Raw genomic sequence first — 14,539 nt, 5'->3', positions numbered from 1 at the left:
TACCAGGGGTTTACATACTGTACCATAGAGGTACATCATGCAGCCACTGCCTAAAGAGGGGCCTATCCCTGGTTGGGCCTATCCACTTAATCACTTGATGGCAAGAACTTGCGTTCCATGGAACTGCATTGTTAGCAAGTAAGAAGATGGATAATTAAAGAGGTTCTCCATGACTTTTACTATTGATGACTTATTCTGAGGATAGGTCATCAGTAGGCGATCAGAAGGGGTCCATAGTTCATGAACACTTCCGATCAGCTGATCCCTGGGTCCATTGTTGGTATGGATAGCGCTGGAAGCAGATAACGCTGTCAACATTTCATTGGCCTGGTTTGATACTGCAAACATAGCTCCCATCGAATTCAATGGGTGCTGTGCCTACAGTACCAAACCAGGCTGCTGCAATACACACAGCACTATCTGCTTCCAGCGCTGTCAGTAGTGCCAGGAATCAGCTGATCAGCAGGGATTCTGAGCAGTGAACCCCTTTAATTATGGAAAGGGTATAGGAGGGGAAACAAACAAACAGGCCCTTCTGTTGCCAGAATCCAGAGGCATTATAATAGGGGCCTATTTTGATCTTTGCTATGAGATCTCCTCTCTTCTATGCAGCGCTGATTGCCAGAAATGTTTGCAGTCAACATTGAATACCTACCTAACGTATAGGGAAGATCAAATCGCTAATTAGATTTATATTCAACTTGGCAAGTTCTTATTAGCTGCTGCGGGGGGATAAATTCTGCTTACTTCCTTACATGCCTTATTTCCATTTTATGGATATATATAAAATAAGACTTGATATGCTTTGCTTTTGCCAATGGTTGCGTTCATAGGGTTGGCGTGTTAGCATCTGCTCTCTTGAAGACCATCTGGACAATAACCCCAATAAAACTTTTAAATGAGCGTCGAGTTACATAATTCCCAATACTGGTCTCCTGCTTCATTTACTTTCTATTTTTACATATCTTCTGTCTACTGAGGTTCTCATCTCCTTGATCAGTACCTGAAGCTGTCATTTGGCATCAGTGTCGTTGCTGGCGCACTCTTCCGTCTGAGTTTATGTAAGATCTCAGAAGAAATCTTCCTGCAATATTGCTGACTTGGTTTCAATGTAAAGTTACACTGTCTGTAATAATTATGTATCCGTATAGCTGGAATGAGTTTTCTATGTAACAGAGGTGTAACTAAAGTTCATAGAACCCCATAGCAAAGACATGGGCCCCCATCACTTTGTAAACTGAAGTGTATTAGCTGAAACAGTTCATTTGGTTGGAAGGTTCTCTGATAATAAGCTGATAACAGAGAAATTCACTACTAATTTCCAGTGATAAATTGTCATCAATGGCTGAAGCTAGCAGCAAGTGTTCAATTTCCCTACAGCACCCCCAAAGGGGAAACAATCCATTACACAATGCCCATTGAAATTCATTAGGATTTTTTTTGTTCCCAGTGATAAGTTGTAATCAGTGGCTGAACCTGGCAGAAAGTCTTTTAATTTCCATACACTGCCCCCAAAGGGGAACAAAGCATTGCACAATGCCCATTGAAATTAATTGGCTTGCTCTTCCCAGTGATAAGTTGTAATCAATGGCTGAACCAGGCAGCAAGTATTCAATTTCACTACACTGCCCCCAAAGGAGAAACAAAGTATTACACAGTGCCCATCAAAATGAATTGGCTTTCAGTGGAATATATGGATGTGTTATGCCCACCAGACTCTCTTTGCATTTACGCTTCTATCTGGCTTATACTGTATATGAGGGTCTTGAATGGGAAACCTCCCCTCTATTAATTGAGTATTGCTATATAGAGTATTTAAAAATAAAAGTGACATCCTTGTTCCCCTCCATCTCTGTGTCCAAAGCTGCTACTACAGCTATCATTACGTTCATGATTATAGGGCTGCACGGTAGAAGTAAGGCTTCATATGTCAAAGCGATCCTCTTGTATTCGCTAATGCATTTTCCCCTGTCAGAAAATTGACATTTAGCCCAGATTAATAAGGATGTCTAATGGTCTTGATAGGAGCCTTGTCATAAGCCTACAAATTGTGGCTTCTCTTCCTCAAGCAGCAGATTGGAGAAATGCCTGCTAGTGAGATTTATTTTCACAAGCTTATCAGGGAGATCTACAATCTTAAATTTACTAGTTTGAAAATTTGCCAGTAACCAACAGTAATTTTTACACTAATTTGTCCTACAGTAGCTCTTTGGGATCTGAATAGATGAGCTAGTTCTCACTCCTAACACACATTAATCAGCCAGGGTGCCTATGACACTGTTGCTGGTTCACCAGATGTCCTTTCTTGGACCTCCTTTGGTAGGTACTAACTGGGTACAACAAACAAGACCTCCAATTTTGGAGATGCTCTGACCCATTCATCTGGTCATCCCAACATGACACTTGTCAGATCCTTACATTTGCCCATTTTACCTGCTTCCAACACATCAACTTCAAGAACTGACTATTCACTCGCTGCCTACTATATACCACCCTTTGACAGGTGCCATCGTCATGTGAATTCATGTTATTCACTTCACCCGCCAGTGGTCTCAATCATTGTTGATTGGTACATCGTCTAAAGGGAGGGCTATTGCTCCTCAACCAATTCTGCCCAAAGGGACGTCAGAAAGAAGACCATGGGCTCTCCAAAAGATAAGACACGGGCAAAACCGGCAGTAGGAACCTTTGGGTGAAAGCTCTATTACAGGCCTTACAGATGACATTACCACATGCGTGCTTCAACGATAGTCTTTAATAATGACAATAACCATTGAACTCTGCGTAACTTAGTCTGATTGGTCTCTTCCAGAGACAACAGTTTAGTAGCAGGGTAGCGGAAAGTGGAAATGGCAAACTTTCTGGTGTTTGTACCAAACTCAACAAACTTCTGAAACTTTTAGACTGTAGCAGTCAGAGCAGGCCTGTAAGCAAACCTTCCCCATCACAGCTTAGCTGTACAACAACCCCTGTGTAGGACACATTCCCGTAGGACACCACACCTCTTATATGAATTGGCAATTCTTTTTTTACTTCTTCCATGCTGAAGTACTCTGTCCATCCTTGCCATCTTGGGTTCTTCCCTCAGGTCCTTGGAGGAACATAAAATGTTACAAAACAGTGCAACGATTAAGTAGTGTGAAACCACATAGCACATTAAGCATCTTAAATACCAACAGCACTGGCATAATTATAGGAGATGCAGGGGATGCGGTTGCACCCTGGCCCAGGAGCCTTAGGGGCCCATAAGGCCTCTCTTCTCCATATAGGTAGCCCAGTACTATGAATAAAGCATTATAGTTCGGGGCCCTGTTACAGGTTTTGCATTGGGGCCCAGGAGCTTCAAGCTACACCTCTGCGTTAAGGGGTTAAGAGAAGTTGGGGGACCAGAGATAAACTTTTGCACCAGGGCCCATGAGCCTTTAGCTGCGCCCCTGACCAACAGTGAACCATCAAAGTTCTGAAAGTCTCTTAGCATGGGCCAAAGAAGACATTATCTAATTTAAAAACAGCACAAGAGAACTAAAGCAAAGTTACCATCATTAGTGTTCAAAAGTGGAAAACAATGTTCCTGCAGATACATTTTCTGAGCCCGTCATTTCCACCCTACCAAATGTAATGAAGTTATTTGGTTTGTGCAGTCAACGGCTTGAGTCTTGCTCTGTTACTTAATTTGCACTGACCATATGTTTTCTGCACTGGTAGCTCAGCTGATGTGCTCCGCTGCTCCTTCCATGCTGACAGAAAATGAGGAAATAAGACTTACTCCTCAGTGCAGCTTTAATCACTCTGCCAGATGTCATAGGAGGTAGCAGAAATCTGAAGCAAAGGGGCTGACCCACAAGTCCTCAAAATATTCGGCTTTTTCCATCTGTTGCGTGTAAAGATTAAGGCCAGCGTATGACATTGGCCTTAGCTATAGGGATTGCATAAGTAGGCAGCAAGTCAGATACAGTATTGAGCACCGTATACATTGTTTGCTCTGTCCTATGAGTCAGAACCTACCTGTAACTTAAGGTAATAGGTTTGACTTAATTGTTTTTGTTGAGGAAGCCCCCTAGATATCGATTGATAAGACAAGCTAATACTGGGTGACCTCAGCGCAACTTTCATTACTCAGCTCTAATTAAAGAACAGCTGCAATTGAAAACCAATTAATTTACTGCAAGCCAAGGTCTCGAATCCCAGAGCCTCCTTAGAAAAAATGTTTTTCTGTTTAGTTTTTTTCTTTTTGCGGTTTTGCATTTATTAAGCCGGCGAGAACCTTGTTAGTTGTTATCTTGGAGGAGGTTTTTCTGACCTTTGGGAATAGCAAGTTGTATGTTGAAAACGAACAGTAGGTCTGTTCATTTATTAATTAGCCATTAACAGGGGAGTTGGGGAGGGAGTTCACCTCTTGACTGTTGTTGAACCAGAGACATATGGATAAGAGCAACTTAGAAAACCCCCAATGGAGTTAGTTCTTTAGTTCATTAAGGGCTTGTGGTCTTTACAGCAACACAAGGATTCCTTTAGTCCATGTCTAAAACCATAGGCATTTGTGAGCCACCATATGGCGCCTTAAAGGTAATGCCTCTGTAATAGAGCATACATTACAACTGCTTTGTGCCTCTATACAAAATCAGAGGCACACTAAGATACATTACAGTCCCATAGATTTCTATGGTTTGGCTAAGTTTATAAAAGGTGTTACACCATTTTTTATTTACTCCATTTACTGATCACCCTAAGGAAGGGGGGTTTAACATCTGCGCTGGGAATACCGCTTTCCTGCTCCATTCGGGGAGCAGAAAAAGGGAATCCCCGGAGCTGAACGGCTCTGTCTATGGATGGAACCGAACAGAATCGGGCGGACCCCATTGACTCTTTAATCCAGCTGGATGGCGTTTGCAGAAAAGAAAAAGTGCTGCATGCAGCGCTTTTTCTTCCAGTATTTTCAGCCGCATCTGTGACGGAACTTCTGGCCGGAGGTTGCAGATGTGAAACCACCCTAAGAGGTTTACTGTATTGTACAAGTTCTAATGATTATCAGGACATTTGGGCCCATTTACTTAGATCAGCTTATATTTGAGCGACAAATGTATTAAGCGGTGTAAGCAGTGCAGTTTTTCCTTTTGCCCTGTGTAAGAGAGACTACACAGGACAGGAGACTGCAGAGAGCAGCCCCAGCATCTGCTCGACCTTGTGGTGTGCTGCATTTAGAGCTCCATATGTAATACGGAAATGTGCATGTGGTCTTGGGCCACATCCATTGCTACTGAGGAATGTCCTGAACTTACCCTTAGAAAACCAATTGCGGCTGAGAAAATCAATGTCTGAAATCTTTCACTGGAGATTACATTTAAGTTGTACCTAACGTTTCAGACAACTTATGCTTATCTAATAGCCTATGCGAGTCTCATCAATTTTGTAATATGTTTTAATTACATTTTTGTTTGTTTCAACACTAAAAACAAGGCTGAAGTCCAGTCCCTCTGCAATCCACTGCTTGTCGTTAGGCTTTCAGCTTCTGTAGATTTACCTAACCTGCTATGTGCACTTATCTTTATGTTGTAAGCAGTAGATGTGTCCCTAGTTTTTGCAGGCATAGCAGCATGACATATTAATCTGTATTAGCTCCTTTACTAGCTCTTTGTATGTTAGCTTGGTGACAGCATATATAGAGATCTCTATGTATGCTCTATCTATGGTGTGAATATAAACACACACAGTAAAACAAAATTGATGAGACATACACAGGCTATTAGATGAGCATAAAATGTCTGAAAAATTAGGTATGCTTTAACAGAGCACTAGATCTAGAAATAAATGATGAGCATTAAAAGAAGATTAGTTTGTTTGTCAGTCTGTATTTTCTGAAGTGATCTTCTAGAAGTCTTCTGGAGAACACAAAGGTTCATTTCCTCCTGATTTTTTTAATTGTTGCCTATCAGGGGGTGGGCTAAGTCAGAGGGGTGGAACTATTGTCTCCTATGGCAGACCAGGCAATGGGAGGAGTCTGTTTTGCAGCCAATTGTCTTGCAGTCAATGACAGGAGGAAACAGCCGATCACCTCAGACAACCATAGAATCTTCAGGCCAGTAAAACACTCCTCAGACCACTTTCCTGTTGAACCCTAATGATGCACTCATGAGATATGGCAGCATGCTGTTTATGCTATCTTTGGATCTGGCTATCCATATGGTTCAGAAGGTAATGAGACTTGTCCCTCCAGATGACCTTCTGCCTTGTGTCCAAGGTTCATTGACATCTTTTCTGAGAGTTGTTGTTGGTGATGATACGGGGTCATCAGGTGCACCCTTGTCTGTCTTCGGCTATTGAACCCCAGTTGATTCAAGGTATGTCGTATGGTCTTTGCAGAAATTTGGCAAACTTCTCCACTGTTGTACCGTTGGGTCAAATATTCCACTTTGGCATTTGGTTGCTGAAATATCAGACTTGTCATCTGACGCTCAATTCTAGGATCAACCACACATGGTCTGCCACTGTATGTTCTTCTGTCAGTAGTCTGTTCAACCCATCTTGGTACATTCTTGATACATGGTTCGCGAACAGCCAACAACTGCAACTGTTTCAGAAATACTGGTACCACATCCGGGCAGCAACAATCTGCCCCTGGTCAGTCACTCGAGTCACCACCTTTACCCCTGACTGCCAAATGTTGCCTCCACTGCACAAAGAATAGGTCAGCACGTTTTCTGAGAGCAGATTGTGACGGGGCCATCACGTGGTACCGTGTTACTGATCACAAGATGTCACTTGCCAGCTGTTCCTAATGCAGTGATCGCTCACTGTAGTGTAAATACGACCTGTAACATATTTTGGCTGGTGTGACAAATCCTCTTTAAGTTTGACTTGACTGGATATAGAGTTAAGCAGGACGTCGTTGGCGAGTGTTGCCAGCGTTATTAAATTATTGTTCTTGTATGCAGCAGTTCAAAGAATTCACCATCAGATGCTGAATCCTGCTATGCCAGCAAAGACTCCTTCCACACTATTACATTTTGTCGGCCTATGTGAGATAAAAGACCTAGAAATACTTAGAAGTGGCTGCTTTGTGCTTTAACCCCATCCCCGAACCAGCAGGACGCTCTCGTATGAAGTGCTCAGAAATCCTTAGAAGGGGAAAAAAACATCCTCTGTAAATTGAATCGTGATGAAGTTAGCGGGAAGAATGCTGATAACTTCCTATCACCCTCTTCAGGGTGCAATGAGGAATCTGGTTAAAATATAGATTTTTATTAATGCACATCACCTCAAGGAAAAACAGCTCAAAGCAGCCATAATATGGAGACATATTTAAAGGGGAAATTCATATATATATAATCTACAATCCTCTATGAATTTTAGACAGTAGCAGCTCAATTTTTTCTCTTGCCCTGATTCCAAACTAGTAGTCCTGAGATGGACATAATTAATCACCATTTTAATTAGTAGATGTTACGGAAAGTGAAGCGAGACTAAAATGATCAACTTGAGATCAGCAGAAGGTCAATGTACTCCACCAATTAGTGTCATGAAACCGCTATGAGGGGGTTGCCGGTTTTGGACCATCGCTTTTTATTAGAAGGATCCCCCATCAATCAATTGATCACAAAATTTTTGATCCCCAGCGATCAGTTGTAATCTGTGAGGAAGTAGATGTTCAGTATTTCTGCAGCACTCCCACAGGATAAATTAAGCATTACACACTTGGATTTAATGGGCTGCCTATGTTACACGTGAACGTGCTGGGTTCTCCAAAGTTAAAGTCTCTGTAGCCAGATAATGCTTGGAAGTCAAAATTTACAATGCTTTATTTTGTACATACATCACAGATTTTCGTGAACTGTTGTTTGGCTTTATCAGCTTGGTTTCATGCTTCTATGACGGAGAGGGGAAAAAAAGGAGACTTGTCCAAGGTCCTGATATTAGCTGGGAACTCTTCCACTATGTTGTTTTATCTGAGGTCCAAATTCCTTTTTCTATTCTTTTAAGAATTGGAATTTGATAGGATGGAAAAAAGGGAGACTATAGAGGAATTGTTGTCCTTCCTTGTTTTTACCAGGATCCTATCACCTCAGATACAGGAGTGTAAATGAGTCCTAAGTCTGTTGATGTTTAGAGGGGTATCCTATTTTTCTTTATTTTTCTATTGATGACCGACAAGGTAGATCTGCCGCTCTGATCCCCACCGATCAGCTGATTCCCGGGGTTGTGGTCAGTGCAGGAGGTACAAAGTGCTGACCATAGAGTAGAGGTTTGGGTTGGTAGTACTGTGCCTGAATTCAATGGGAGCTGTGCCTGCAATATCAACCTGGGCCACTGGACTATGGTCAGTGCTTTTTGATTCCTGCAGTGACAGCAGCCCGGGAGTCAGATGATCAATTGAGATCATGAGCAGTGGGTCCCTGCTGATCATCCATTGTTGACCTGCTGGCCATTAATAGAAAAAAAATGTAAAAAGTCCTGCAATACTCCTTTTAAGGCTCTGTTCACATTTCTGGTAAGAACCACTGTAGAGGACCTATCAGGGTTGCAGTGATATTCTTTCTGTAAAAGTATGAGAAACTGCTATGGCAACCAATGAACCATCATCAGCCAAAGACACCACTTGGTCTGTTGAGTGGGCTAATCTCTTCATTCCGAGTGTGCACAGACATTGTCTTCAATGAGAGGATAGTATAATAGTGTGTGAGATGGGTCCACTCAATGGACTGAGCAGTGGCTTCCCAGCAGACAGCAAGGGAACGGACAACCGGGCGAGTATAAAAGGTACACCCCCGGACTCCACAGCACGTGACCTATAAGCCCATGATCTTAGTTCATGGGGCTCAGAGGACCTGATAGGTTCCCTTTAAAGGGGTTTTCTGGGGAGGGGGTGAGTTCAAAAAGTGGCTAAGGGCAGGGAACGGGATAAAATTGGCATCAGTGGATACATGGTGTTCGTGCACATGGTGCAGCCAATGATTGGCGGTTCGTTGACTAATGAATGGCGGATGACCACGGCAGGCACTCCTGAGACTAGAGCAGTGGGAACCATGAAGGCTACGGTTTGCTAGAGTGTTATTTCATAGGTACTGCTTAGCTTTTTAGTTGAGCCCCTTGCCTTAGCCACTTTTTAAAAACTCCTGGAAAACCCCATTTTGGGCATGTTCCCATGTAGCGGAAAATGGTAAAGATTGTCAACAATGGATAATCCACTATAAATTCTGCATCAAAACCACCAAGGAAAACACATCAAAATCTGCGCCATTTTCCACCACGTGGGTACATATCCTTAGGGTATATTCACACAAGGTGAAAATGCTGTGAATTTTTCACAATGGAATCAGCTGCAGAAAATCCGCAAAATCCACCAAATATGGATGAGATCTTTAAAAATTCCTTCCCCACACTGCAGAGAAAATTGACAGCGTGAATTGATCTGCACTGCGGATTGTAATACCACAGCATGTCAATTCATGGGGGATTTTACTCCTACAGATGAGGGGGTCAAATCCATGACAAATCCTCTCCAAAATCTGAACCACATGATGCAGTTCTAGTGCAGATTTGTCACTGCTGTGATAAATCCTCTGCAAATCTGCAATGTGTGAACATACCCTAAATCTCTACATGTACATGAAAATGTTGCCATTCACTGATTGCAGGCAGAGATATTGAAAATGACAAGGATTTGAAATTATCGCTTACCAGTATCAACCAATCAGATTACTGTCTTCATTTTCCAAACTGTTCTGGAAATAGGAAACCTGAGCGATCTGACCGGTTGCGTTCCCCTCCCACCAGCACCTCTTTTTTACATTAGGTTTGTTATATACCTGTAATTCAGCATCCAGTAATCCAGAAATCCTGCAAAATAATCTGGCAAGGCCTGAAGTGGTAAAATGAGCCACTGCTAAAAGACAAATGACCATCCAGTAATCCAGAATATTCGATCATCAGCACTCGCCAATGCCGGATTAAAGGGATTGCATGGTGATATTATTTAGAGGATTGATTTCTGTCGGGTTTTTTTACAGATTTTTGGATTTTCTGTGACTGCATATATACAGAGGTCACAGAGACCTTGTTGTCAGTTCCTGTTCCTTTATACTCTATTATACTCAAAGCCGAATCCTGGCAGCACTCAGCAGTGCTCCGTGCCAGGACATCAGCAGAAAAACCAGTCTTGTGGGGCTGATGTGTGCACTGAAGGAGCCTGCGCCTGTGTGGTAACCTTGCAGAATAATGAACGGCTGTTCTGCGCCCATATCCCCCCTCCATGGTTTTCCACACTACACTACGTGCTTGGATGCAGAACATCCCCCCCCCCCCCCCTTTTTTTTTGCAAACTAGGATTACAGGAACTGTATACAGGATGTTACTATGCAATTACTCACCGCAAGTCGGTCGTTTAAGGTGTGAGGTGATCTATTTCCTTGTATTCAGGTATATATCATACAGATGGAGCAGGACTGCGTTTTGTCCATGTACCGAAACTCAGCTGAGTTTGTCTTTTGGCGCACCTCACAGTCCCACTAAACTACAAACTAGTCTTTGAGTTGTCACAATGCTAAAATTGTATTTAGCCTATATTTAGTCACTATTCATGGGTGACAACCAATCTGGCTGCGGATGTGGCTTCCACTAGGGTTGTCATCCAGCTTTTCTGAATGCTTCACCTACCTACCCTGTTTCCCTGAAAATAAGACATACCTTGAAAATAAGACATAGCATGATTTTCCAGAATTTTTGAGGATGCAAAATGATTTTTCAGGCTTTTTGAGGATGCTTGAAATATAAGCCCTACTCCAAAATTAAGCCCTGCTAACAGGTAATTTAAAAAGTCAATTTAAATAGTGTCCAGGCAGCTATACGTGTAAAAAAGTTAAACCTTTTTTAACACAAATTAATATAAGACACTGTCTTATTTTCAGGGAAACACGGTAGTGATCACTGCACAGCAAAGGTAAAATTGCAAAGGAGGAGAATTCACAATATTTTATACCGTGCTTGTTGCTATAGAACATGTATAGGGTACTGTGTCTTTAAGAGAGGGTGAGAACTGAGGAATGGGCCAGCAGGGAATTTTTGGCGCAAAGTGTGTGAGATGGGAGTGGCAATGAAGAGCATCTCCCCCGAGCAACGTTGTGCAGCGTTTGGGGTGTTTGTCCTATGCAGGGGCGTGGCTATAGGAGATGCAGAGGATGCAGTTGCACCCGAGTCCAGGAACTTTATGGGGGCCCATAGGGCCTCTCTTCTCCATATAGGGAGCCCAGTACTATATATAAGGCATTGTAGTTGGAGTGCTGTTAAAAGATTTTGCATTGGGACCCAGAAGCTTCAAGTTACGCCTCTGATCCTACGGAGTATTTGCCACTGAGAGAGGAGAACTTTTCCATGATGAATCGGATACACGTATTTCCGTGCGTAAAGTGTTACTACCGCTACTGACTCCACTGCTCCCACCAATATACTCCGGGTACAGCAAGTTTCAAGTTCCTTTTTGTTAAGAATTTGCAATGAAACGGTTTACCGGCTGCTGGCATGACCTCCCGACATGTGTATGAAACTTTCACCCGGACATCCGGTGTACCCCTTTCAGCAGGGCCCGTCCCCTCTCCCAGCCTCCGGCACACCTGGTGTGGCCTGACCTATATATGGCAGTGAAACCCATTAAGGAGGAAAGACTTGCACCAGCCAACAGAGGTAAACCCCAACTAGGGGCAGTTGGTTCAGCGGACCTGAGATTGTGGAACTACCTGCCAACAGCTCATCCACACAATTACTATTTGGGTGTTTAGAGAGTTGGGTGACAACCTCCATGAACATTATAATAGCAACCATATTGGTTGTCACCCTACTTTCTCATGAACATGCAAAATTTTTAACAAGATAACTTAAAGTTGTTGCAAACTATTGATAGCCAATTCTCAGGATAGGCCATTAGTAGTAAATAGGTGAGAGTCCAACACCCCGTTCCTGCACTGTGTCTACACTCAGAGCTGTATCTCTATATAAACTGACTTATCACACCTATTTGGACAATATATGTGATCCCGTAATCTTTCCGGATTTTCCATTAGGTGTTTTCTTACCCCAAGTTCTATGTTGAGTCTGTCTGTCGGCCCGTATACGTTATTTTAAAGCATACCAAATAAAGATTACATTTTTTAAAGTCTATATCTGTGAAGGGCTTCCGCTACGAGTACTTATAGACATTCCCGTCTCTGTGATCTGTTAAAGGGTTATACCTATCATTTTGCTAGGATAGGCCATCACATTCTGAGCCTTGCAGTTGGACCCAGAGAATGAGAGGACTGCAGGGCTGCTTTAGTACTGCATTACCTTCACAGTGTTCCCAGTGACTGGCGGAGAGAATCGTGCTGAAGCAGAGCTGCAATCTCTTTAATCCCATTGGATCAATGTGTTGATGGAATGACCCTTTAACTAGGCTTTTTTGCCAGTCAGGACATTAGCTGGATGACAACCCTTACAGGAACCATACTTTTTGCAAACCAGGTGTAGTTATAGGTGGATGCAGAGGTAGCATCTGCATCTGGGTCCAAGTGCAAGGGCATATACCAAAATCTCCTTTATTTGCAAGTTTGTTTGTTCTGTTTTATTATTTGTGTTTCTTTAAACGTATGGCCATATTACTTAAGGTGGTGGCGTTAGTGCGTGACCCCATGATTGGTCCCCAAGAGGTATGAAAGGTAATGCACAAAGACTAGTGAAGTAGTTGAGTAGAGGAGACAGTCACAGAACCTCTGTGTGTCAGGTCAGGAGAAAGTATCTCCACTGAGTGCATAAACGTCAACTCCATCGTACTAGGATTTTGGCCGACACAGTGGTCCTTAGAGTTTCTATGCTATGGTCTATCCGCAATGGGACTAACTCATCCAGGATTCCAGTAGAGGGTTATTGCGCTGCTGTCTCCCACTACCACCATTAACCTATGTAGGTACAGAACGCTGTAGCAGTTACTCTCTGTTTGGCAAGTAAAGTCTTTGGGTGTGATGTGATCTTCCAGTTTCTGTTTGGCCTATTCCCAAGAATCCCATTGATCAGAGCCATTTCACCAGATCCATGATCAACCCTATAGAGGGTAGTCTTTACAAAAGGTATGTGAGCCCTGATGATTCAGTGGCCATCTTAGCAGACACTGACGTCATCGCCCCCGGTGAGGCTTGACCTAGTTCCTTAAAGGGGTTGCACCATAATTACAAGTTATCCCCAATCCACAAGGGTCCCATTTCTCATGTCCTCCTCACTGTGGACTAGCCGTACCCTCTGCAGTCAGGAGGACGTTGCAACTACATAAATTTTTAATGGATCTGCAAAGATAGCCAAGCAGCGAGCGCTCAGTTACTTCCATCAGCCCCATTAAAATGAATGGAGCCAACCATGCAAGCCTGGCCAGCGCTCCATTCACTGCAGGTGGGAGAAGCATCCCTGCGATGATGAGAACTGGAAGACATAGGTCCCCCATTCTCAGGATTGGTTCGGGTCTCGGCATGTTATCCCTTATCCGGTGGTAGCACATAATTTGGTACAACGCCCTGAAGTTAAAGACTTATTACACAAGTGCCTGAGAGACCGACAAGCCCCTTTGTCATATAAGAAAGTACTTGTATTATAAATGGCACAAATGGTACAGGTTTTGCATGATTCATTATAATGGGAACCTATAGACCATTGATGCAACTGTACGCCTCTATGCCAAAACAAAGTGTGAGCGTGTCCCTTTAAATACTTATGTGATGCCAGCTAAGGTTAGGGTGGACATACTATATGGAATTAAATGTCCTTTTCTCCAAAGAGCTGCTATATCAGGGCAACAACTCAATCCTTAGGATGTTATTAGTGAGAGAACATAAGTAATCACACCCCCTAAGTATACGTGACCCTATATATTACAGGTAATATCAGTGAGGAGGATCTGTTATACAAAATGTAATTGGCAATTACCGGTGTCAGAGAAAACACATCGCTCGGTGTGCTGTCCCCGCAGGAAGAAGCCATTGTTTCATTATCTCCCATTGTGTCAGAAGGGACGCTCCATCCGTAAATGTTGTGCGATAGGTTTCATACCTGTAATTATTATTATGTCTACTTTGTATTACTTAATGAAGACTACTCACCGTACAGCTCACAATATGAAAACCTACAACATCGCTGCCCCCTGCAGGGTGATACAATGTGATCGAGGGCTGTAAACGTCTGCTTATACTGGCAGCAATCATGGGTAATGTACCTATTTATGGGGTGTTAGGGCATCATAATCCTAGAATTTCAGCAATTACAAGTTCATTCTACGTAAGAGGCCTGGAAACCATAATGCCTGCAAGCACATGTATGACAGAACGAGCCATACTTCTACAACTACTGAACAGGACTTAAATAACTGTTGCATTTTCCTGGCTGTAGAAGAAATGGATGCATCTAATAGTCCGAATGAACCTATTCTTAATAATCCAAAAATACAGTCTATGTTTCCTCCTGAGCTGCAGTTACATAGCGTATCATCCTCCAGGACACAAGTCATGGTCAATGTTTGTGTCATCACCATCAT

At 42.8% G+C, this 14,539-nt stretch overlaps 1 protein-coding gene across 1 annotated transcript in view; it reads left to right on the top strand.

The window, feature by feature from the left end:
- Positions 1-14,539, top strand: part of VSNL1 (visinin like 1) — a 138,927-nt gene that overhangs the window by 103,035 nt on the left and 21,353 nt on the right. The window lies entirely within an intron of this gene.

The sequence above is a fragment of the Eleutherodactylus coqui genome, chromosome 1 (assembly GCF_035609145.1).
Source record: "Eleutherodactylus coqui strain aEleCoq1 chromosome 1, aEleCoq1.hap1, whole genome shotgun sequence".
In the NCBI taxonomy this organism is placed as follows: domain Eukaryota; kingdom Metazoa; phylum Chordata; class Amphibia; order Anura; family Eleutherodactylidae; genus Eleutherodactylus; species Eleutherodactylus coqui.
Note: the sequence above shows the minus strand (reverse complement) of the source record. Positions and strands in the feature narration are given on the sequence as shown.